General features: G+C 44.4%; 1 protein-coding gene across 14 annotated transcripts in view; it reads left to right on the forward strand.

The window, feature by feature from the left end:
• TRERF1 (transcriptional regulating factor 1) overlaps positions 1-26,595 on the forward strand; it is a 241,152-nt gene that overhangs the window by 34,030 nt on the left and 180,527 nt on the right. Inside the window, exon 1 of one of the 14 annotated variants that reach the window (XM_017878230.1) lies at positions 24,693-24,844. The exons of 12 other annotated variants lie outside the window; for them this stretch is intronic. The gene's annotated coding sequence lies outside the window, so the exon portion shown is untranslated. Of the gene's footprint in view, positions 1-24,692; positions 24,845-26,259; positions 26,310-26,595 lie in introns of those variants that run through there. One more of the 14 variants, XM_017878232.1, reaches the window with a different exon arrangement.

Genomic DNA, 26,595 nt, shown 5'->3' on the forward strand with positions numbered 1-26,595 from the left:
CAGGGGCTGGGAAGTAGAAGCTTCTTCCAGGTTTTGAATTATCTAAGGAGATGGAGACAGGAAAGAAGTCTCCGGGATTGTGGCAGGTCATATCAGTTTCCAGAATCTCCTCAAATAGTTCGTTTAAAAGCTGCTATTTTCTCTGGCATGGCCCATCCTGGATATGGGATTCTCACTGGTTAAGTGCATTTTCCCTTGACCTGGGTTGTACCGTAAACGTTAGCTTGACTGATGGCCTCAGCTGGGAGAAGGGAATGCATTGTTGTTCAGGTTTGTTTTACACTCTGTTATCAAGGCTAATAATATGATGCTTTAAGGCTTTACGACTTGATTAGTGGCATCAGTACTTGAAAGAGCTGGCTTAGGGCGCTGTGAGAGGTTACATGAAGGTAATTAGACAGCAGTTGTGAAATGCAGGGGGTGGTTTCCATTTACTAATGGCTTTAAGGCAGCCCTGCCTGTTACTGAACCCCCAGCGTGAATCTTTTGAATAGAAAATGAGTTGATTAGTTTGGGTGCTCTGCCGCAGGCCACAGGCAACCCCCAGTTCTCTCTCTGCCTGTGGTTTAATGCCCTTAATCAGCTGCCTGTGAGCCCACTAAAGCCTTAGTATAATCTAGTACTCAAAGCATGGCCCCTGCACCAGCAGCATCACCTGCGAGCTGCCTAGAAATAAACGCAGGGCCAGGTGCGGTGGCTCACACCTGTAACCCCAGCACTTTGGGAGGCTGAGGTGGATGGATCACCTGATGTCAGGAGTTCGAGACTAGCCTTGCCAACATGGTGAAACCCCATGTCTACTGAAAATGCAAAAAGTTAGCCGGGCATGGTGGCGTGTGCCTGTAATCCCAGATACTCAGGAGGCTGAGGCAGGAGAATCGCTTGAACCCGGAAGGCAGAGGTTGCAGTGAGCTGAGCTCGTGCCACTGCACTCCAACCGGGGCTACAAGAGCGAAACTCCATCAAAAAAAAAAAAAAAAAAAAAAAAGAAAGGAAAGAAAGGAAAGGAAAGAGAGAGAGAAAGAAAGGAAAGGAAAGAGAGAGAGAAAGAAAAGAAAGAAAGAAAGAACCTCTGGTCCCATCCACGGTTGTGGAATCAGAATCTGCAGTTTTAACAAGACCTTCAGGTGATTGGGTGCACGTCAAGTTTGAGAAGTGCTGGGCTGGCACAGATGCCCCCTGAGGTTAGAGATTTGTGGCAATGTGGTTTTTATTGTGTAGTGCAATAAATGATTTAAGCCCTAGTGCTGTGGTATGATTCCAGTCTGCTCTCTGTCATTAGAGCCTGGAATTGTGTGTGTGTGTTCATTGTCACTTGTGGCATCAGCGTAGGGTTGTGGTTTTATTCACCCCCTGCAGCTCAGCGAGTTCTTGGCACAGCTAGCCATTTCTTTGAATGCAAGTCTGGCATCATAGACTGTTGGGGGGTGTGACGAAAACACCACTTTCTTTCTGTTACTCCCTGGAGCCCACAAGGGCTCTGGTTGTCTGCTGCGTCATGTCCAAACCTCTTGCTGGGGCTCCAGGGCCCATATGTTCCAGGTTAATCTGGCCCCTGCTCTGGCCAGGCAGATGCTGGTCTTCAGCCTTGCCCTCTGTCTCTTGCTGGATGTGGGTTTCCTGGTCAGCCAGTCGTTCCTCATCTTTACACCCCGGGATCACTCTCTGCTGCACTGTTTAGTGCCTGGTCGTTCTGGGCTGCTTCCTGGAGGACTTATTGTTAATTGTGGACAGGTCCTCACCCTTCATTCAGGTAACACGCTCTTAGAGGGCAGGACCGGTGTATAGCAGGTACTCCAGCCTCTGCCGGGTGCCTGGTGGACAGGCATACACATGGATCCCTTCATACTGTGCATAGGAGGCAGAGGATTTGGAGTGAGTGGAGTGGGGTGGGCTGCTGGCTTCAGCCATGGGGTAGGGGCTGGTGAAAGCTCAGAAAAAGAAGCCCACACAAAATTGGAAGGACCTCTACTGAGAGGGGAATGGGCCATTTGGCTACATGAGAGAAATTAAGGCAAGTTTCAGCAGTCCTTCCCTGATGGCACTGGAGGTGGGGTGGACAGGGGTAGCCCCCATGTTGCTTTGGAGTGTATTTCTGGTTTGTTGCAAACCTGTCTGTCCTCTTTTTTTGTGAATCTGTTGGTGAAAAAAGATGAGGCCTTAAAAAGGGCAGAGAGGAGGGGTGCAGCAGCTAGGAACTAGGCTGGTTGGGCGTTGTCCTGGTAAGGTTTGGGGTGGAGGCTATATTTACTTCTTATAGTGATGCTGGTAGGATCTTTTTCTATGTTTAGAAATAGTTTATATAACATGAAAGTATGTGTTCTTAAAAAAACACACACAAAAAACCCAGACACTAGAATAGAATAAAATTTAAGCAGACCAATTACCATAGAAGAAATGGAGAAAGTTATCAAAGAGCTATTTCTTAAAATAGTCCCAGAACCAGATGGTTTCACAGGTGAATGTTTTCAAATATTGAAGGTACAGGTGATTTTATTGCAATTTACATCATCCTAGAGCAGAGAAAGAGCGCTTAAATTCTTTTTATGAAGCTAGTGTAACAAAATGTGACAAAAAAACGGGTGTGCACACAGAGCCACAAAGTGGTCTCCGTTTTGAATACTGAAGATGCGACATTCTAATAACATAATTAGAACCCAGCAGCCCATTGAAAGAACTCCATGGTCACGGGAGTTCCAGAACAGGAAGATAAGGATAGGTTAACTTTAGGATTTCTGTTAATAAAAATTCATTGTATTAAAGGATCTAAGGAGAAAATAAGATGCTGAAAAGGTTTATGAAAATTAGACATTCGTTTCTAATAAAACTGTTATAGGAATAATTGGATACCTCCTCAACATGGGAAAATACATTTTTGTCAAGCAAGTAGCCAAAATTTTGCTTAGTATTAAAATGGTGAATGCTAGATGCATTCCCATTAAAATCTCGATTAAGCACCATAATTACATAACCTTGTTCTGGTGGGGATAAGCTGGTATAATTAGATAAGAGGTATAAAACCTAGAAGGAAAAGGCAAAACTAAAAGACAAACAAGAGAATTCAGTAAGGTAGTTTGGTGCATGATTAATGCACAAAAATGAGTAGTACTCCCCCATAAATATCCAGCTAGAAAATATGATGGAAGAAAAAAAAATCCCACTTGTATAAGCAACAAAAGAGATAAAATATCTAGTTATAAGCTTAATAAAATTATATTAATATATAACCTCAGCACTACCAAGGGGCATAAAAGACTTAAAGAGAAAGATAATGTAATCTTGGCTAGAAAGAGTCAGTGTTATAAAAATGTCACTTTTCCTATACATGTAAAGTGTGATCACAATAAAATTACCACTAGGATTATTTTCGGTGTAGAAAAGCTGGTTCTAAGTTCATATGGAAAATTAGCATGCATGAAAATATGAAAAGAAAAGTTCTAGCTCTGATATATAGTAAGCATTTTAAAAAACTACAATAACTAAGATCACTTGGTACTAATTGGCTGAACAAGTGATGGGACAGAATAGCGAACCCGAAATAAATAAGGGCGTGTGTATGCGTGTGTGTATTTTGTGATAAAGGCAGTATTTCAAATATATGGAGAAATATAGGATCTTCACAACCAGATAGCTATATGGGAGATAAGAAAGGGCAGGATCCCTAATTTGTTCTTTAGACCAGAATAAGCCTATCAAACATAGGTCAAATGGTTAAATAAAGAATGAAAGTATAAAAGCCATAGAAGAATTTTTCTGTTATCTTGGGAGTAGAGAGACCTTCCTAAGTTTGACACAAATCCCAGAAGCTATAACATAAAAGATTGATACATTTGACAACATCAAAATGAGAACCACTTCATGAGAGTAACACCATAAACAAAGTCAAAAGATACATGATAATCTGAGAAAAATAATTTGGAAAAAATATGATAAAATGAGTTAATTTTCTTCATATACAAAGAGCCTTTAAAAATAAATAAAAGTGTTATTAATTGAAAATGGGCCAAAGGACATGGATAGAAATTCACAGAAAAGAAGTGTAAGTGGCTCTTAAATATATGAAAAGACCCATAACCCTCTTATAATAAAAAGTACAAATTAGAGCCACAATAAGAAGGCATTTGTAATCTATCAGATTGGAAGAGATCAAAATATTTAATCATACACTGATTTGGTGACAGTGTAAAGAAATATTACTTTCATACATTGCTGGTGAGAGTAAATGGATATAATTGCTTTGGAAGGCAATTTTGTGATATTTATCTAAATTATAAATGCCCATCTCTTAGAACCCAGCAGTTCCATTAATAGGTATCTGTCCTAGAGAAACACTCACATGTACAATGTTCATTGGACATTATAGTAATCGTGGAAAATTGAAGACAACAATGTAAATGTCCATCAGTGGGAGATGAGCTAAATAAAACCTGGGTTGTTCAGATCTTTAGTGGGTCAGTAAAATACCTTAGTGGGTTTTGACACTGTGAAACAAAAGAATAGAAGATAATGGAGTGCATTGCACATAATGTGGCTGAATATTTGGTGAACTTTTGTTTCAGTGTTGTGTATTCACAAATGCGAACTGGATTACAATGTAAAGTGTATTTCTTACTGTGTGATTCAGTCAAAAAAGTTGGAAAACACTGCAAGAGTAGTTAAAAGGAATACATTCAGTTAGTAACTAGTCGTAAGACTAGATCTCAGAAACGTAATTTTGAGTGAAAAAAGCAGGTTGCAGAGTGATAGGTACAGGGTGACACTATTTTGAAAAGAAAACACACAAAACGATACCATATTTTGACAGTATAATATTTTTAATGGAATCACTTATTCATACAAAAGAGGCCTGAAAGCTGTGAACCAGGCGTGTGACAGAGGTTTCCTCTGGGGACAGAGTGGTGTTCAGAGAGGCCTATGCTTTATGGCACATTTTTTAAAAGTGTGAATGTTTTGCCTGTATAAGTGGCTAAAAAATGTTTACACATTATTGAAAGACCCTCCAAGGATGCTTTAAGTCCAGGTGCTTTCCCCTTGGTTGTTTTTCACTTACTCTAATTTGTCTTCTGTTGCTGCTCAGTTTGTGTCTTTCCTTTTGCTTTCATTTGGGTGTCTTGTAAATTTGTAAGTACCACCCTGTTGATTTTGTCTTTCAAAGTTATTATCTGAAGATTGCACATAAAATTCTTTGTATCCGTGGCTTTTATTGGGTCTTTGTGTTTCTTTTTTAACTTTTCCAGTTTATTCCTTTGAAATAAATTGGGCCCATGGTTTATTAATTTCATGAAAAACTTTTTTCCCACAGGGCCCACTTTTGGCTTTCCTTCTCTTCCCTGACATTTGCTCACATTCTTTTTACTTGTATTTTCACTTGTAATTTTTCTTTTATCTTTCATTTTTTTCTTCTGTAAATTTTGGCCAACGCAAGCGCAGCAGTATTTCTTAAACTTCAAGGTGCACGTGAATCTCCTTGAGTCTAGAACTCTTGTTAAAACGCAGATTTTGGGCCAGCCGTGGTGGCCCACGCCTGTAATCCCAATACTTTGGGAGGCCGAGGCGGGCAGATCACGATATCAAGAGATCAAGACCATCGTGGACAACATGGTGAAACCCTGTCTCTACTAAAAATACAAAAACTAGCTGGGCGTGGTGGCACGCACCTATAGTCCCAGCTACTCGGGAGGCTGAGGCAGGAGAATCACTTGAACCCGGGAGGCGGAGGTTGCAATGAGCTGAGATTGCGCCTCTGCACTCCAGCCTGGGTGACAGAGGGAGACTCTGTCTCAAAAAAAAAAAAAAAAATATGCAGATTCTGATCCAGCAAGTGTGAGTGAGGCCCCACATGCATTTCTAACCAGCTCCAGGTGGGGCCTGCCTTTGGAGAGTGGGAAAGTAGCGGAAATGACACCTGTTCCTCCATTGATATTAGGGCACTAAGTACCCAAGTATCCAGTATCGAATGAATCCACCAAACTGTTGTAAAGATGATCTTCTAACTGTTGCCCAAATATCCAGTATCGAATGAATCCACCAAACTGTTGTAAAGATGATCTTCTAACTGTTGCAATGAAATTCATCCTGTTTTCTATTGAAGTAGTGAGGATGAGATGCCCAGACCCACCCAATCACTTTTTTGGCTTCATTAGTGGCCATATCCTTTCTAGATGGTCCGAGAGGGTAGAAGAGGGTTTGTGGCTACACAATTTCTTTGGGCACATTTGGTCAGTTGAGCTGACTGCTATGGCTAAGCATTGCTGTCCTAGCCTCCACTGATTTAGCTGAGTTGTTTTTTCATTTTTTTTTTTATTTTTTGACACAGGGCCCCACCCTGTCGCCCAGATTGGAGTACAGTGGCACAGCCATAGTTCACTGACTCAGACTCCTCACAACTTCAAACTTCTGGGTTCAAGTGATCCTCCCACCTCAGCCTCCCTGGTAGCTGGGACGACAGACACATAGCTGTCATGTCCGGCTACTTTTTTGTAATTAATTAATTTTTTTTTTTTTTTTTTTTTTTTGGAGAGACAGGCATCTCACCATGTTTCCCAGGCTGATCTTGAACTCCTGGCCTCAAGTGATCCTCCTGCCTCCGCTTCCCAAAATGCTGGGATTGCAGACATGAGCCATCATGCCCCATCACTGAGCTGGCTTTGTAGGTCCATTTAGATCAGTTAGTTATTCTTACTATTTTTGGTGGCTGATAGACTTCTTTGGGAATATGATGGAAGCCATGGACTTCCTCTTCAGAAACATTCCCCACTTCTGTATTCATGCACACCAAACTCCTAGTTTTTATTTTGTCTGTGTGAGCTGCAAGCCTCCTAAAGCCTAGCTAGCTGTGACCATACATAGGACCCCTGATGTAAATGGTGCTGTTAAGACTGTACTTTCAGGAATCATTTCTATAGTTCACTACTAAAGAAATTTCTCTGAACATGTAGAGCACCAGAAAATATTTTAAAAGATTTTTTTAGGCGGGGCGCAGTGGCTCATGCCTGTAATCCCAGCACTTTGGGAGGCCGAAGTGGGCAGATCACCTGAGGTTGGGAGTTCAAGACCAGCCTGACTAACATGGAGAAACCCTATCTCTACTAAAAATACCAAAATTAGCTAGGCGTGGTGGTGCATGCCTGTAATCCCAGCTACTTGGGAGGCTGAGGCAGGAGAATCGTTTGAACCTGGGAGGTGGAGGTTGTGGTGAGCCGAGATCGCACCGTTGCACTCCAGCCTGGGCAACAAGAGTAAAACTCCGTCTCAAAAAAGAAAAAAAAGATTTTTTAAAAAATTCAAATAAATAGTGTTGTTAAGACAAAGAATCCCCAAATGAGAAACAGAATCCATAGTGTCTGCAGAAGTCATCTGGTCCAGCCCTGTTTATTTACAGATAAGGAAACCAAAGGCCAAGATTTTCAGACATTTATTCAAAGTCAGATTCTCCATGTTCCACAGCCTCCCTCCCATTCTGAGTGCAGCTGATGTTGTAGTGGGAAGCCTGTGTGACTACACGTTGGTTCTCTGTGGGGTCTGTTGGGCTGAGTGGTGTACACCCATCCAGACCTTGCCTGCCTCATCTTTGGTAAGGGCAGCTCCATGGGTTACTTCCTTCAGCCAAGCCCTGCCCTCAGCTCTTATAGTCATGTCTGGTCTAAGGAAATGGATACTCAGATCCCTTCTGGTTAGGATTCTGGGCTCAGACACTATTCTGGCTTTGACACCGCAGGGCCTCCTGCCTCGTTACTGTGTCCCATTTCCTTCTCTGAGTCTCAGTTCTTCTAAGAGGCTTCTGTGTTAGTTCCTGTTCTGCTAATGTGCCTGATATCCAGGTCCCAAATTGGAACCGAGACCCTGTCCTGTCCATTTGTTAGTGATAACCAGGTGTGGTGGGGAGACATGGGTTTGAATTCCAGCTGATCTCCTTACTGGCTGTGTAACTCTGGGTAAATTGCTTAACCCTCCCGGGCCTCAGTTTCTTTATGTATAAGACAGGAGTCTCATAGATATATACCTGACAGGGTGGTCATAGAACTGGTTTTTGATAACTAGTGTTAACACAGTGTTTATTGATAACTAGTAGCCAGCATCACTAGTCCTAGGGGTTGGAGTCTTGCCCAGTCCAGCCGGATGGATGGAACCTTAGTAACCTTCAGTAGACGTCCTGATGCCTGAGTTGCAGAGGCAACTAGAGCTTTGCCCCATCATAGAGCTTTGCCCACTTGTTGGGACTATTCATAATTTTATTCTAGGCTGTCCCCTTCTCCACAGCCCCTGTGAGCCCAGCCAGCTGGAGATTGCCAGCATCTCTCCAGACAGGAGGCCTGCCCACTGGACCACAACTTCTCTGTGTGTGCTTGGAACTGAGTGGACTTGTCCTTTCCCTGCTCATCCCAAGAAGGAAATTACAGATCAATTTCATGTAAACACACAGCTGCAGAAGTCATCAGTGGAATAAATAAATAGGTGAATGACCTAACTAGGAAATGTCTATTGCACATCTGCCATCCAGTAGCCACAGTAGTTAGCCCTGGTGATATACCATGTCTCTGTCCTCAGGGCACTGAGTCTTGAGGGGAATCAGACACGTGGCCATTGATTGATTGCATTATAGTCCCTGTGATAAATGAATGTGGTGATGGAGGGAGGGGGGACTGTGGAGCCTCCAACTCTACTTCAGAAAGGCAAGGGTAAAAAAATAAAGGTGAGGTGTGGGAAGGCTTCACACAGGAGGTGATGTTTGATTTGGATTTTGGAGGTTGATATCTCAGTATTCTTTATTAATTTTTCCAGATGAATTTTATGATCACTGAATGGGCTCTTTTAAAAAAGGAGTCTTGAGATTGGGTGCAGTGGCTCACGCCCATAATCCCAGCACTTTGGAAACCTGACAGGGGAGGATTGCTTGAGCCCAGGAGTTCTAGACTAGCCTGGGCAACATAGTGAGACCCCATCTCTACAGAAAGTTAAAAAAAAAAAAAATTAGCCGGGCACTGTGGTGCATACCTGTGATCCCAGCTACTTGGGAGGGATTGCATGGTGGGAGGATTGCTTGAGCCCTGGAGGCTGAGACTCTGTGAGCCCTGATCATGCCACAGCACTCCAGCTTGGGTGACAGAGTGAGACCCTGTCTCAAAAAATGAGTCTTGAAAAATTACCAAGCAAGGCTCATCTCAGGCATGTAAGTCTGATTCAACACAGAGAGACCAATATTAATAGAAAGAAATCATAAAAATCAGAATACCTATTATTTAGCACAGTGCCTAACATATAATCAGTCAACAAATATTTGATGGATGAATGAATTTGGTCTCAGTGGATGCAGAAAAATACTGGAAATAATTACATATGCATTATAAAGCATCAGAAGAGTAAAAAATAGATGTGTTGGGGGATTTATCCCTATGTAGGATAAAGAGCCTGCTTGTGTATAATCATGTAGCAATCCTTACACAGGGGCTGCAGATACAGAGTGGGGAAATACTAGAAGTGTGCCCTAAAAAACAGGAACTAAACCAAAATGCCCCTTATCTCTACTCTTATTTAACATAGTTTAACAGATGCTTGTCATAACAATATAGGAACAAAGAGAAACTAGAGGGATTGGTATAGGGAAGGAAGAGATAAAAATATCGCTGTTTGCAAATGACACAATTTCTATTCAAAGAAAATTACAAAATCCTACATGGCTGCTTCTGATCAGAAATTAAAGCATTAAAGGGTCAGCATTCCAAAGTTTATGCCTAGATTTCATGCCCTTTTGGCAGTTAAAATTCCAGTGAAATACTTCATAATGCAGAAACATGATAACTATAATAATGGTCAGGAAAAATTGGTGGACATGCATATCAAAGGATGTTTTGAATATCTTTTAGGAGCAGGATTTCTCTAAGCAAACAAGGCAGGCAAGCAGTAGTTATTAAAATAGTACAATAGTAGGATAAAGCAGGAAAATGGAAGATCAGTACAATAAACAGATCTAAATGAATGGAAGACATTTATTTATTTATTTTGAGACTGGGTCTCACTGCACCCAGGCTGGAGTGCAGTGGCGTGATCACGGCTCACTGTGGCCTCAACTTCCTGGGCTCAGGCAATCTTCCCACCTCAGCCTCTTGAGTAGCTGGGACTACAGGCGTGCAGCACCATGCCCAGCTAATTTTTTGTATTTTTTTGTAGAGACAGGGTTTTGTCGTTTTGTTTTGTCATGTTTTCTGGGATGGTCTTGAACTCCTGGGCTCAAGTGATCTTCCTGCTTCAGCCTCCTGAATTGTTGGGATTACAGGCATGAACCACCACGCCTGGCCTGGAAGACATTTATATATGACAAATTTGGAGAGGCAAACAATAGTGAAAGAAATAATTTTACAGTAAATGGCCCTTGGGAAAAACTAGATAACAATGTGGAGAAAATGAACTCAGATTTATATCTCACATCATATGTTACATATTTTAGATGTATTAAAAAGTTAGTTTTACAAACTCTTAAAACTCAGAGGAAGCAGATGGTATTTTTATCGTCGAGATCAAATGTGTTTGAAAATTCCACAAAAATGATCATTAATGGAATGAGATGTGTTCAACTATAATGGAATAAAATCTATAAGATAAAAATAATAAAATCATGTTAAAGGATGTCAGGGTGCGGTGGCTCATGCCTGTAATCCCAGCACTTTGGGAGGCCAAGGTGGGTGGATCACCTGAAATCAGGAGTTGAGGATCAGCCTGGCCAACATGGCAAAACCCCATCTCTACTAAAAATACAAAATTAGTCAGGCGTGGTGGCACGCATCTATAAATCCCAGCTACTTGGGAGGCTGAGGCAGGAAAATCGCTTGAACCTGGGGAGCAGAGGTTGCAGTGAGCCGAGATCCCACCACTGCACTCCGCCATCCCAGCCTGGGCCCCAACCAGAGTAGAGAAGACTCTCTCTCCAAAAAAAAAAAAAAAAATAATATTATATAATATAATATGTGTATATGGCGAAGTTAATGGAAGAGGGAAACAGTTGTGATAAACCAATGGATAAGACATGTTATCAAAGTTAAGCACAGAACTGATGAAGATCTTTAAGCAAATACTTAGACTATATTAGTGAAAAACCCAGGCATAGGAACACATCATTTTGTATGAAGCCTGGATCATAAACAGAGAGATACAAAGGTGTTTCACTTTCTTTTATTTTTTATTTATTTGTTTGTTTATTTTTGAGACAGTGTCTTGCTCTTTCACCCAGGCTGGAGTGCAGTGGTGTAATCATGGCTTACTGCAGCCTCGACCTCCTGGGCTCAAGCAGTCCTCTGGCTTCAGCCTCCCAAGTAGCTGGAACTTACCATGGTGCCTGGATAATTTTTGACTTTTGCAGAGATAGGGGTCTTGATGTGTTGCCCAGGCTGGTCTTGAACTCCTGGACGCAAGTGATCCTCCTGCCTTGGCCTCCCAAGGTGCTGGAATTACAGGCATGAGAGACCACACCCAGCCAAAGTGTTTAGCTATCTCAACACAAAAGAAATGTAGGTGAAGCCGGCTCTGAGGTGGTACTTCATTTGCTTATCATGTTAGCCAGAAATAGATGACATTTATAAAACCCACTCTTGAGGCCTGTGAGAAGGAAAACAGAGTACCACTAACGTTGCTGCACGTGGAGCTGGTTTTCTGGAGAGCATTGTGACGCTGGACAAATGGGCCACAGGAGCCGTGGTCCTGTTCCTACCTTTTTACCAACGTTTTTACTTTAGGAATAAGTCCCATAGAAATAATCCCAAGAGGAAGGAAAGCCACTTATCTAAAGATGGCAAAAAAAAAAAAAAAAAAAAAACAAAAAAACAAACAAAAAAAAAACCCGGAAATAATCCAAATGCAGGTAATTAGGGAATAGTTAGGGAAATGCTGTGAAAACAATACAGTGGAGAACTGAAACACTTGATACGAGATAGACAGAGCAAGGTTAAGTGGGACAAAAATATGGAATTGCTCACCTGTGCTGATGATGACCTGGTAAATATCTGTGCACACACGTCCATAAGAATCTGGACAGATGTAGGGCTTATTTGATGTACTTTTGATTAGATTTTTTTCTTGTCAAATTCTTAGTATGTCATGGAATGCTGGTTTTTAAAAGAAGAAAGGAGGGGGGAGCTTCTGGTAGTAAAAAGAGGAAATGTGTTGCGGTGGAGAGACAGCACTGGGAAGTCATCCACATGGAGCTGGATTTGAGTCACTATGTTGCCATGTGGTTTTGGACAAGTCACATCTCTCTTCTCAAGCTCCCAGTCTCCACCCTGAGAGGAGGTAACGGTGACACCCACAAATTAGATCACAGGAGTTTTTGGCTTCTGAGCAAGCACTCTCTTTGTTGAGCTGGTTTTACGGAGTCCTGGAGCCCCTTGTCCGCTCTCCCTCATTTTGTCCCATCTCTGCAGAATGTCTGTAGTTTGGGGGCAGATCCAGGGCTAACGTGACAACAGAGATGGGCAGGCAGACAAACACAGCCCCAAACAGGGCAGCCAACAGAGTCACTGCGAATAACAGTGAAAAGAGAATGCAACCCCCAGCAAATAAATATGTGCTCTTTCCATTTTAGATCTGGAGATGTGGCCTAAGAGGAGAAGACAGAGACTTAAAGAGAACATTTTGTTGAGCAGACTTAGATTTACCATGCAGTTGAAACTTTTTGTAAGCCTGGTTTGTGGAAAAAGCAGAAAGGAAAGGAGGCCAGCCACTTATCTGGTGTGTTTAAGACACTTTGGGGCATAACTAATGAATTCTAGTATTGAGCTCCTTTACTTGGGAGCAAGATGACCTTGAGTTTCTTAGTCCAAGCCCCAGTTTCCTCATGTTGAAATGGGAGTAACCTCTGTGTCTCCCTGGTTGGTTGTGAGAATGACCTAAGATGTCATGCTTAAATGTTCTTTGTGCTTTTCATTTACTATTTCTCAAGGTTTCCCCTGGATGCATGTCAAAACAGACACAATACAGGATCCCATAGGGGATGTGGATTATTGTCCCTGCCTTTGGGGAGCTTGTACATCCAGAGGGAGTGGTTACACAAATCCCTGCAGAGGCCGAGGAGTGGGGTGTATGGGAGGTAAGTGTCATGAGAAGGCAGCAAGGCCCGGGATGCTGTTTTTAAGACAAGGGACATTGGGGCCACTCAGGGCAAGGGGCTAGTGACTGGGCAAGATGCAGTATGGGGGATGCCTGAGAGAGGCGGCATTTGTTGAGGAAGGTTCCAGAAGACATTAGGTAGATTTGAACAGTCATCTAGGATATATTGGACATGCCCAGGTCTGTTACCTCATTGGTGCCTGATTGCAACCTGTGAGCTGAGGGAACTGGAGTGTGCCGGGACTTGGGTGTGAGCTCCTTTCTGGACTGACTTGGGTCCAGGACAGAGGCCTCTGCCTGCTCTGCCTGTGATCCTTCCTCTGTACCAATGCCCTTTCAACAAGAGGAGTCATGGGCACTGGCCAGAGTTCATCTTCTGTGGAGTGAGGAGAGAGGCAGAAGAGAAGAGGGTGAAGGGCAAGATTCTGAGATGAAGAGGGAAGAGGAAGGTCAGGAACCAGGAAGGGGGCCTGCCTGATTTTCAGGAAGCAGTTGATAGGATGTGGGACCTGGAGTTAGTCATCTGGGGCCAGGTCCCAGCTTTACAGCTGCCAGCCTCCATAACTGTGACCAAGTCAGCCAACTTTTCTGAGCCTCAGTTTCTCCCTCTGTAAAATGAGGATGACTAACTTACCTCCTAGGGATATGGGGAGGACTAACTGAGTTGCATCTGGAAACTGCTTGGAGCTTTCCAAGTCTTCTATACACACTAGCTGTTGCTCTTGTTATTTTTGTGATCACAAGGGATTCATGCCCCTTGGAAATGATGGAGCTTCTGTGTCATGGGCTTTGTTGCATGCTGGGTCAGTAACACTTTCCCTGTACTCCACAGGGGCAGGGCACTGCTTCCCCCTCTGCCTGCTTCTCTCTGTCTTGATCGTATTCTGTCCCTTCCTTTTTTTTTTTTTTTTTTTTTTTTTTTTGAGACAAGGTTTGGCTGTATTGCCCAGGCTGGAATGCAATGGTGTGATCTCAGCTCACTGCAACTTCCGCCTCCCAGGCTCAAGCAGTCCTCCCACCTCTACCTCCCTAGTAGCTGGGACTACAGGTGTGCACCACCACGCCTGGCTAATTTTTGTATTTGTTTGAGAGACAGGGTTTCATCATGTTGCCCAGGCTGGTCTTGAACTCCTGACCTCAGGTGATCTGCCCACCTCGGCCACCCAAAGTGCTGGAATTACAGGTGTGAGCCACCACGCAGGACCCGTCTATTTTCAATTTGAAACAGCTTACCTTTACTACACACCTTCTGTGTGCCAGGCATTTTGCTCTGTAATTTAACATACATCATCCCATTTAAATCCTCACAATAACTCTTGTGGGTGGGGCTAATCATTCTTGTTTTTCAGATAAGGAAATGGAGGCCTGGAGAGTCCTACAGGAGGAGATTCAAATTCTGTCTCCATCCCTGAGCACACATCAGTATAACCCTGTGTGCTGGGGCCTCACATCTTAAGGCTGTGTGAACCAAATTCCCTCCCTTCCTTGTAAGTGACCTCACTGGAACACAGCTGGGATGGTTCTTAATTGCTGCCTTTTCCCTTCCCAATTGTAAGACTTTGAGTCAGAGTACTTAACCCCTTAATGCCTCACTTTTCTGTCTATAAAGTGGCAGTGATAACAGCACCTAGTTTGGTAGGGTTACCACGAAGATTAAATAATATCCAAAGTTTTGGAGCACAGCTGTTAAGTGGTGATTGCTGTTACATTGGTCTGCAACTTGGAGCACTATCCAGCCCCCTGAGAAACTGACCTATCTGCTGACTCTGGCCTGGGGGGTGGGTGTATTAGCTTTGACTAAATATATAAAACTTTTAGTGACCCTCCAATCTCCCTGTCCCACCCTTGGGCAAGAGGAATTCTCTTAGTCCTACAAATGAGAACTGTTCTCCACTTTGGATAAATACAAAGAAAACCCAAAGCGAGAGTTTCCTAGTAAGAGAAAGCAGCAGCCCTTAAGGTATTAGCTCCTTAGGGCCTTAGATTCTGCACTTGCTTGGCTCTGATAGGAAGCAGGAATCAAAGCACACAGAGCAGTTAGAGGGTAGGATCAAGAAGTAGGAGGAGTGTATCCTGCCGGGGTGAGAGGATAAGGAAATGAGGTTGGGTGGGGCTGCTGACAGGGTTAAGGCCTGTGAATCACCAGAGGCCCTCAGGCTGGGTGCACTGGGGCTGGAGGTAGCTTTTCTGAAAGCTGTGCTTCTTGGAGTCAGCATTGGCTTCGCAATCAAGATGACTGGATTGGGGTGGGGGTAGGGGAGAAAAGGGGGAGTCTTAGAGGAATGAAAATGCATCATGTGGCCACAGCAAGAATCCAGAGAGGAAATGATGAGAATTGTACTATGGAATGGAAAAGGGGGACTAGAATGGAGAGAGAATTTTGTAGTTCCTTGGATGTGGAGGTGTGCAGGGGAGTATACGCTGACCCCCAGCTTTTAGCATGTTACTGGATGCTTGGTGGTACCACTGACAAAGATGAGGAGGAACCCAAGAGATGTAAGGTGAAAGATGTTGAGCTGAGATTACCTTTTGACATGTTGAGCTTGAGAAACCCATGAGAACTACAGTTTAGAGGCATCTGCTCAGAAGAATGTCCTGGCTGGAGTCGGGCACCATCTGCAAACAGATTCTAGTACTTGCGTCTAGTACTCAAGACTCCCAAGCACAACATGTTCCCTCTTGCAGGTGGGGTGGGGTCGGACAGAGTGGTGAGTGGCTGGAGAGGCACTCACGGAGTGTCCCATACATGCCTGGTGCTAAGTTGGGAGCTAGGTTCGCTGCAAGCGGGCTCTGTGGCAGGGCCTGGGAGGTCTCATGGAATTTCAAATCTATCAGTGCGGATGAGCCCAGCAAGAAGAATGTGGGCAGGGAAAGCATGGACAGTGGACAATGAAGCCCTGGAGGACGCTAACTGTTCTCCGACTGGAGGCCATAGATTTGAAGGATATAAGCTCCAGTTACAAAATGCGCCCTGGGATGTATCTCATTCTGCTGCTTATAATCTGCCCCACACCTGCAGGGTGGAGTGCAGACTCCTTCACACAGTGTGCATAGCCTGCCTGGAGCTTGTCTTGTCTTAGCTTTCTAGGGCTGCTGAAACAAAGTACTACAGACTGGATGACTCAAAGCAACAGAAATGTCTGCTCTTGCGGTTCTGGAAGTTTGAAATCCAGGTGTTGGCAAGGTCGGTTCCATCCAGGGGCTCTGAGGGAGAAACTGCTCCGTGCCTCTCTCCTGGCTCCTGGTGGCTGCTGGCGATTCTGGGTGTTTCTTGGCTTGTGGCAACATCACTGCAATCCCTGTCTCCATTGTCACATGGCATTCTCCATGAGTGAGTGTGTGTGCGTGCGTGTATCGCTATTTTCTCTTTTTATAAATAAGGGCACCAGTCATTGGATTAGGTGAGCTTAAGATGAGTATAACCTCATCTTAACTAATTATGTCTGCAAAGACCCTATTTCCAAATAAAATTACATTCTAAGGTTTCAGGTGGCCATGAATTTTTGGGAGACAGCCTAGCACCAGCCTCATTTTTACCTGCTTTTCTGGACCTTGTTTCCCTGCCACTTTCATGGCCTCTTTTGGGGAAGATGTCCAGAATCCTACCCCAGCTGAGGTTTGCTGTCTCTGTCTCGTGAGCCTCTCCCTCTCTGCGAGCACCCCAGTACTTTCTTTTTTTCACCCCAATATTTTCTTCATTGTCCCTGTCCTAACTAGGCTCCAGCTTCCTCAGAACAGGGACTGGATTTTGCTCCTCTCTCTTTGTCAGTAACTTGGTGGCCGAGAGCCTCAGCTTCAGGGTGCCACAGAAGTGGGTGTGAGTCCAGACTCTCCACTTAATTAATGTGTGACCCTGGGTGACTTCCCTGACCTCTCCTAGCCTCAGTTTTCCCATCTGTAAGATGGATCTATTCAAAGAGAAAAGGTATGTAAAGCAGCTAGTCCGGACTTAGAATCTCTATGAGGGCAGCATTCTAGCTTGTTTTGCACACCTTTGTGTATCTGGCACTTAGCGTAGTGTCTGATACAGTAGGTACTCCATTAATATTTGTTGAATCAGTGACCACATGGGGAGACTTAGCTTGATAAGATGACTTTATAAGAATTCAGAAGGGTAGACATTTGGTAATAACCAAATAAACAACAATAACAAAAGAAATGACTTATAAGAAGTGAGGTCTGTGTTTATGGATGTGACCCTTCCTTAGAAAACCCCCTTCCCCCTGCCTTTAGTCCCGAAGAGCTGGGTAATTACAGTTTGAATTGCAGCTAGATGCTGACGAGTAGCGGTGAACAGGGGTCTCAGTTTGAGTCAGACTCTCAGCCCTGCACCCAGTGTTTCTCTTTCATGTGGATGGAACAAACTTCAGCTTATTACATTAGCAGTACGTATGGTGGCTGCAGTAGATGAGTCACCATTTACTGTAAAGCTTTCAGATGCCCGGCAGATGCATGCCAGTTGGGACTGACAGGGCCCTCTCTGCAATACAGGCAACCCAGCCTCAGGGGTCTAAAAAGACATAGAAAATCCTTTTTGTGGTCCTAAGTAGTATCGAGGTCTTGGGTGAGGGTCCATAGCCATCTTAATTTCTTCATTCCTAAATTTACTACTGGAAGTTAATTTAGGTCTCCAAACAGTGGAAGGCACATTTTGGAGCCAACTAAACAAGTCTGTGCAAATTGGTGTTTACTTGCTTCTAGACTGGAGGTTTATGTTGTGTCTGTTTTGTTTTTATGTAAAATATTAATTTTTAATAAAAGGACCCACCCTATTTCTTCATTATCGGCCACTGAGAGGAATGCTTCAAAGCCGGAGACCTTTTTCCTTAAGTAGAAATGTAGTTGGCTCCTCTCTGCCTGCAGGTGATCGTTTTCTTTTCAAGAAATGAATCTGTGAAATTCCATTTGGTCTCCAGTGGTACACAGGGCTTGGGGCATTTCAGTCTTTGGGGATGAACTCAGTTGTGAAGAACTGAAAAGACAAGACTCCCAGGCACAGCACGTTCCCTCTTGCAGGTGGGGCGGGGTCGGGCAGGGGGTAGAGAGTGGAGTGCCCCGTACATGCTGGCACCAAGCTGGGAGCTAGGTTCTCCACAAGCGGGCTCTGTGGCAGGGCCTGAGGGTCTCACGGAGTTTCAGATCTGGTGGGGTGGATAAAATCTTTTTGTGCATGTCTGTATGCTTATCTGTGCCTTGGAGCTCTGGTTAAGTTATGTGGCCTCTCAGCCTCAGTTAGCTCATCTGTAAAATGGGGAGAATCACAATTTTCCTCAACTGGGTGGTTTTAAGGATTTGGTGAGATATTTAAAGTACCTAGTGTAGGCCTACAGCATAGTAGGGCTGAAAAGGTGGTAGCTGTAATGATGAGAAGTGTTGTGAATCTTTTATTCTGAGAGCACGGATGGTGGAGGGAGCCTTTGGTGAAAAGAAGGTTGTTGAGATATTCCTTCTGGGTAACTGGTAGTTGACGGCCTGTTTTTTTATGGTAATTAATTCAGTATCTCAGATTGGCCTCTGTACTCATTTGGCTGGTTGCTGCCTCTCCACAGAGGTATTTGCTGCTGGCCCCCATAGAATACCTGCCCTTCCCACCCTCTGTGGCCTGTGCCCTCCTCTTGGGCTTCTCGAATGATTGGCCCCAGATGCTTTGACAGGGTGGTGCTTTTCTGGTGCATTGGGAGGATGGCCAGGGGCCCCTGCAGTTTACTTCACACCCCTCCACCTTTCTCTGGCCAGTGAAGCAGAGGAGGTGGTGAATTCTGTCCTTTCCGAGGCCCCAGTTGGGACTCGGGTCTCCTAGACATCTTGTGTCTTCCTTGGGAGCAAGACCTGTCAAGAATATCTATCTTAGATTCTGAAGTGTGGTGCTGTCTGGGACACAGCCAGTGTTTATGGGAGTGGTGGTGACAGACTATTTGACATTGGGACTTTGGGGACATTCAGGATAATGGTTGCCATGGAAGGACACCCTTTAAGCCTGCCTTCTTCTTTATTGCTGGTGTCTTCTCCATGAAACCTCGTCTCTTCCCATCCCCAGCTTTGTGGGGAGGCGATTGTCCTAGAGTAGAGCCCCCTTGCTTCCGGAACCCACAGTCTCACAAGGATGCTGCTATTCCTCCAGCTAGTGTTTGTTTACTGCCCTTCTAAGGGCACAGGCCCTGGTGGTGGTGGGTGACTGGGGGGTGGGGAGAAGGTTGTGTTTTGTTTGCAGCTTCATCCCCAGGTATACCCCCAATAAGCAAGCCAGTGTCAAGCAATTGTGAATGAATGAAGTGCCAAAGGAAAGCCCCTCACAATGAGACAGGGTGAAACTGTAGCCCCTACCCCACCCCACAGGATAGTTATATTTGTTATTCGCTAGCTGCCTTACTCCTCCTTCTTGGCGTGTGTTTGCGTGCTGGGCTGCGCAGCTGTCATTTGGGTTGTATCACATGGAGCTGTATGAGACCCCTGTGCTTGGTTCTCCATTGTGTAGTAGTGGTGCTTCGTTTAGGGTGTAGCTGCCTGAGGTTAGGGTTATGGTCTGTGACTGGGACCAGGAGTATTTTTCTCCACCCAAAAGATGTAGGTCCTGTGACTCCTGTTTGGAGGTGACTGGATCCAGTGAAAGCAGGCTTTCCTCTGGGGTGCGTTCCATTGAGTAACAATCAGGATTCTCACACAATTCTGATTCTAAAGAGTATGTTCTTCCCACAGCCTCACACTGACTCCTGGAATACCAGAATGCTCTAATACAATAATTCTATCTATTTGAGGTCCTGTGGGACCCTCTTGGAGGACAGAAAGAGTGTGGATTAGTGGTGGGCCACAAAAGTGACTGTCTGCATTCACTACCACACCACAGAGGATCTGACCATGGGGGGTGGGTGGGAATCAGAAACTAGGGTAGAGAAGCTGGCCTCTGTTCCCAGAGCATTCAGTTACCACCAGACATGTTAAGAATGCCACAGTTCTAGTCTCAATGACCCACTGGAGTTCTTCTCTCCTCCCTGCTTCCCCTCCGTCCCCATGGTCAAGTTCTGGTTACTTCAGATCAGCATTAGGCCTGGAACAGACGACAGCAATGCATGTGACTTTTCTAAAGCGTTAAAACTGGAAGAACTTGCTTGCTCCAGTGTTTTAGATACAAAGCTACACTAGGATTGCATTGACCAGGGACCCCAGCGCTGCAGCCACTCCAAGGCCTGGGTTCTTTCCTGGTTGTGTGCTGGCATTCAGATATTGGCTTCCATTCAGGAGTGCGTCTTCCTTTCATGCAAGCAGATACCTGAAGAAACCCAGGTCCCTCGCTTGGTAGTCAGGAAAGATTAGACCTCACTTTCAGGGGAACTCTGGGGTGGAATTTAGTGTGGTGGGGCCTATACTTTCTCTTTGATCATTTTAGGTTTAATATGTTTTTGTCTGTAAAGGGAATGATAGCTCTAGCTCATTACTGTAATTTGACTACAGTATTGATTTAATGAGAAACTTACGAGAGGGCCCTACTTCCTTCTGATTTTTGTTTTATTTTTAAAAAATTCTGTACATTCTGTTTCATTTCTCTTCCTCTAGAGTTTTCTTTTTAAAAGTCACCAAACAACAAAACCATTTAGAAAATAAAACTGGACCCTGGGGACCATGTAGCATTTTCTCTCCATGCTGCCTGCCTTCCTTCCATCTGGTTAAGTCTCTACCTCTGTTTTCCAGGCAGCAGGAAGTGAGATGAACAAACTGAGGCCCATAGAGGGGATGGGAATTTATTGAAGTACCCACTGGATCAGGGCTTGAATCAGGCCTACACAGCGTAAGTTCCAGGCCAGTATTTCTGCTACTCCCCAGAGTATTGGTGTTACATGTGGGATGGTCTCCCTAGCAGTGCGTGACCTTCTTGTAGTTTCATTGGCTTACTTAAAATGAACTCTCACTACAGAATTGCTTTGACCATGCATTTTATATGGTATCAGGACAATCTTGAATGGATTCCTTCCCCATACATTCGTCCATCCATCCACCCATCCATCTATCTATCCATTTATTCATCCATTCATCCAAAATCTTTCTTGATCTGCCAAGCACAAGGCAATGTGCCAGGCCCAGAAGGTGTGGGGGATGAGAGAGACAAGATCCCATTTCTGAAGAGTCTTTTCTTTGGAGTTGGAGGGGCAGAACCATAACATAACTGTAATACCAAGGAGAACAAAGTAAGCACTGTAATAAGCATACAGGCAAAATGGAGTAGTGGAAGCGGCGGTTAATTTTTGTTGAGAGATGCAAATATGGCATTGGATCTGAGTTTTGAAGGATGAATGGAATTTTGGCACTGGGCAAATTATGGAAAGGTGCTTAGGAAAATAGGGACCAAGGGCATGTGATGGCCACACTCTGGATTCCTTATTACCATACTGCACAAACACAGAGGTGATTCTTTCCTGGGTTTAAATGGTACTTGCCCTATAATGGTTTTGCAAAATATTCAGACCTGCTTCACTTTGGAGGTAGGGTTGGAGATAGAAGGAAGACATTAGGAGAGGGCTGGTATTTATTGAACATTTTGTGTACATTTATCCAGTCCGCCTACATCATCTAATCAAGGGCACACAGCTAGCAAGTGCTGGAGCTGGGCTTTGAACTCAGGACTCTGAATTCAGGGCCCCTGCCCTTCCCATCCTGCTAGCCTTATCACCTCCCTGGGGATCACTGACACTAAACAGTCATTCCTGAATAATAATATAGGACTCAGGTTGCGAAGTGGAGTTGGCTTCTGACCAGCGGGAATGTTTGTTAAAATATTTTGCTATCTTAACTCACATCACTCAGACTTTCTGCGATGAGTGGAAGGAATATTCTATTTTGGCCATGCTTTCTGGAGGACCCTCCACAGTGCCACTCCTCTGTAATATTGGTCTTTGGCTGGTTTATCAGACGATTGCTGTATATATTATTTCTCTAAGAGCAGGTATCTTCTGACCTATGACCTGCCCAAACTAGCAAGTCGTATGCTTTTTTTGTGTGGGTTGTTAATGCATTTCTGGTGGAGACAAGCTTCTGAGCTGGCACAATTGGCTGGGTGTCCTTCTATTTAATGGAGTAGAGTTTTTATTGGTAAACAGATGCTGTCCATGAAACCTGAAAGGACAAACAACGAGGATGAATGAGGTGAAGAGTGGTGGCTGAATAGGAGGTGGCATTTCCTGGGGCAAAGGCATTGGGCATTTTGGATCTATTTTCTCAGAAGATGTCTTGGGACATAGGGGATTTTGTCAGGCAGGTGAAAGCCATTCAGGGAGTAGGGTGAGTGTTTGAATCTTAATCAATAATTTAATATTAAATAATATCTTAACATTAATCAATAATATCATATTGTCATTCTACAGTACATCCTGACAGTGCCTGTGTGCTGTCATTTGACCCCTCTATCCAGGGGTTTGTATAGAGAATACTTTCTGGGGGAAGTGCCTGAGGCTGTTGGTTTTTGTCTCACAAATGAGATGTAATCCTCACGAGGTCCCAACCCAGTTACACATCAAATTTCTTGTCTCCATACTCGGCTGATGCCCTCTGTCTCCTTCCTCTCCTTTCTTTCTCCCCGTTCTCTGTTACAGTGTAATTTTAGTTTGTAAGTTTCTTCCAGGGCTGCAGATCAGTTAATCTTAGAATCCACTGCTCTGAGAGCATCTTGCCTTTTATCTCTGTTCTCTATATTGGGGTCTGTGATTCTGCTGCTAAAAAAAGTTTGAAAACCAAATGCCTGGATCATTTCTGCAGTGTTCCTTGTCTGCAAGGGTGGCCCAAGGGGATTTGTGGGTGAGGGCCGCAGCGCCTGCTGCAGTGTGTGTGCATGGGTGTGTACAGGGGCCTAGATATGGTAGGGGACTGATGTGTCTGTCTTGTTGTTCTTACTCTGCTTCTGAAATCTGGGTCCTTCTAGTTCTTGGGGTACTTGTAATTCTCCTCCTACCATCCCAGGCTGCTGAAGAAAACAGTTTGTGGGTTTCATTGTGGAAATGAATGAATAAATCCCAAGTTATATATGTTCTCTCTTACAATACACCCTGTACAGACAAGAAATCTCAAAGAGGTTGAGTAACTTGCCTGAGGTCACACAGCTACTAAGTGAGAGTGTCTATGTTTGAATCCAGATCCTGATTTCAGAGTTCATGATCTTCACTACTGTCTGCATCAGCCATACTTTTACAGTAAAATACTTTTATTTTAAAATAAAGTACGGTATTTACTTTTACAATAAAAATATTTATTATTCTCTATCATTTCCCCCTCTTGGGAAGATGGGCTGGGTAAATTTAGCACTGTGTAAATTAGTGTAATATGCATATCTCACTTTTATTTGCCTTCAAAATACTACCTTTGGAGGGTGGGGCATTCTGGACTTTGAGTTGGCCATGGTGGGAGGAGGGGTGGGGCCCAGATTTGGGGCTTTTGTTTCAGTCAGTCAGAGCAAGGGGAGAGGTCTGGGAGGTTGTTTCTCAGCTCCTGAAGCAGGATAGTAAAGTCACACATCTGAGAGCTTCCAGGCGCGGAAGCCGTCAGTTTCCCTCCACTTTCCTCTACATCTTTTTCTGACCCTTTCTGATTTTCTACTGGATTCTGATGGAGTCCTTAGAGGGTGGCTCAGAAGATGAGGAACTGGGAACAGACCTGTTTGGGACATTCCAGGTGTGAAGTGGGACAGGGCCTGGGGAAGACCAGAATTGTGTGTGTGCGCACACATACACGTGTGCATGGCCATTGATCAGATGGCAGTTGCTCATCCACTGATTGCAGGAATTGGAATCACATGTTGGTTGAACAGCATGGTCAATCCACAGGTCTTGTGAGGTAGTTTGATGGCGTCTGTAGTATGGAGATGTGAGCTATGCATTTGTTAAGGCCGTGCTTCTCCTTGAGTTGTGAATGGTAATTGTATTCCCCTTTTCCAGGGTGTCCCATTCCTCTGCTTGAGGGGTGATTATGGACCTGCTGGAAGGGCTTAGACACGTTCATGAAACACTGGAAGAGAACCTTGGAAAGAAATCCATGGACTGGGTTGCTGGAAGAAAAATCCAGCTAGCTTGTGGGCTCTGTAAGCCTCAGTTTCATCTAGAAAACTGGGGAGAGTGTTCATTAGCTAGTAGCTTCTCCCTTTGGTCTCTTCTCTGACCCGATCACACTTACAAAGCCAGATATGGCATCAGGGACTCCGAGTTTGTTGAGTCCCAGTGGGCAAAATCTCTCTGATCTTGCCTGAATGGGACCAAAGGGTGGCCACAGAGCCTTCATTGCCAAAGTCTTCCTGCGGGCTCAATCCTCTGTACCCCTCCTGTTGCCAGACATTTCCTGAGAACTGAATACTGCAAGAGCCAGAGCTTAAGAATGACAGCAGCCCCAGGTCACACCACCGAATTTAGCCCTGCTCTACCCACATCTTGGGTTGCTGTTCATTCTCTGGGTGTTGGGAGGTGGGTGGGGCGCCTGGGCTTTAGCCATAGAGCTGTACATTTAGATGGGCCTTAGCGCTCCTTTTAGTTAGTCCACCCTGACTTCGTAGAGGGGAAGTTGGCTGTCACAAGGTCACACAGCCCCCTGTGGGCTGAGCCTGGTCACGGAACCAACTCTTTGCAAAGGGCTCTTCCGAGGCACAGCCCAGACTCCCCAGAAGGATGCCGGCCCTGTCTACTCCACCTGTCCTGTTTTCCTGGGAACAAGTGCCGGTGTTACAGATGAGAATTTTATGACTTCATTTCAGAGAATGCGGCTGGGTACAGTTTGCCTGGTGGGTGCCTAAATTTAAACGAAGTGGGTTGTGGTGGGCGGTAGTGAAGAAGATTGGCTTGGTGCTTTCATTAAAGCACAATGTGTTGGGGGGAGGTTGGGTTTTTATTTTTACTTCACTGAATGAGGGTTGAGCACAGAGCTAAGGTTACCCCCCCCCTTTCCTTTTCTTTCCTTTAAAACTATTAAATATCTGTATTTTTATATTCTCAAATCAGGACTGGTGGTGCACTTTCAGCCTGAGTGTAAATGAAAAGTTGAATTGAAATGTTTTTTGCATTGGTATTGCTATATTATTAGTATTTTGCATTTCCTAATGGCCAAGTGCAGTTGTTGGGCAAGCGTCTTAAGCATCTATAGACCAATTCTGGTTAGACTTGGTTTTTATTCCCAATCCTGGGCACTTGCTGGCTGAATGAGCCTGGATATTGTTTCTGAACTTCAGTCTTCTCCCTGGAAAGTGTTGGAAGCAATGACAAGGTATTAGAATGAATGTGTACATCTACAGTCCCGTGTGTGAAGCCCCGGCATACTGCACAGCACATGGAGGGTGCTCATAAATTACTGGCTGTGCCTGGCTTCTCTGCTGTGCCTTCCAAGCCTTGTCCCCCACCGAGGTGGGCGTTGATCAGGGGAGGGTGTAAACAGGATAGCCTCTTGACAGAGGGGGCACGGGGATGGTATGGAGGGATGTGCTGTTGTTAGTGTAATGTGGGGGGAGAGTTGCAGTTTGGGGGTGACCTGACTTGTCTCTTTGGGGTATACAGGGAAAGTATCAGAGGCCTGAACACCTGGACCTTCACCCTCGAGGGGTGTCTTCCTGGGCGTCACCTCACTGACTCTTTGTAGTTAGTCTTCTCAGGCTTTGAAAATCCAGATTTAAAAATCTAGTCTGTTTACTGTTTTATGGTCATAAAACCAACCTGTTATAGAAATAAGTTGGAACATATAGAAAATCATAGAGAAGAAAATAAAAACATCCATCCTTCTGGAAGAAACCAGTGTGAGGATTTGGAAGTTTACATCCCAGTCTTTTTTGTTTTTTTCCTGCATATATACATTGGAGAGTTTGCCTGCTTGTTCATTTTTACAGAACTGGAATCATACTGCACATATTGTTATGTAATGTGCTTTAAAAACTCTATTGTAAGGATTTCCTAGTTGTACACTGCTCTTTTAAAACCTGACTTTCTGTGGTGGCACAGCATTCTATTATGCGGAAGTTCTATAACTTATTTAACCAGCCCCCCTATATTTAGTCATCTAAATTGCCTTCCATTTCTTTTGCTCGTTCACCTAACACTGCAGTGGATTTGGGAATGCAGATTTTAATAGCTAGGTCACTGTTTCAGGAAAGAAATTCTCTGGTGAAGCACACTGAACTAAATGGTTGCATTAGTTTCAGGTTTTGCCAGGCCTTGCACACTCCCGTGACCTTTGCACTCTGCAGTGAATTCACCATCTGGGTAAGTGCTGTACCTCTCCCGAATCTCCGTTCTGCTCTTTACTTAATTCTCATCATCCTTCAACCACTTCTCTGAGAAGCCCCCCTTCTCAGGGGCAGAGGGGATGACGAGAGGCCTTGGCTGCCCCAGAAGATACTGGTTCAAGTCCTGACAATGTCACTTGCAGAATGACAGTGAAAAATTTGTGGTACTTTTTTGAAACCCAGTTTATTTATCTGCAAGATGAGGGCAGGAATGCCTTTCTGGCCAGGTGGTGAGGATGAAATACAGTGATGACCTCTGATGT

Source organism: Rhinopithecus bieti, unplaced genomic scaffold, assembly GCF_001698545.2.
Source record: "Rhinopithecus bieti isolate Rb0 unplaced genomic scaffold, ASM169854v2 scaffold_9981, whole genome shotgun sequence".
Classification (NCBI taxonomy): domain Eukaryota; kingdom Metazoa; phylum Chordata; class Mammalia; order Primates; family Cercopithecidae; genus Rhinopithecus; species Rhinopithecus bieti.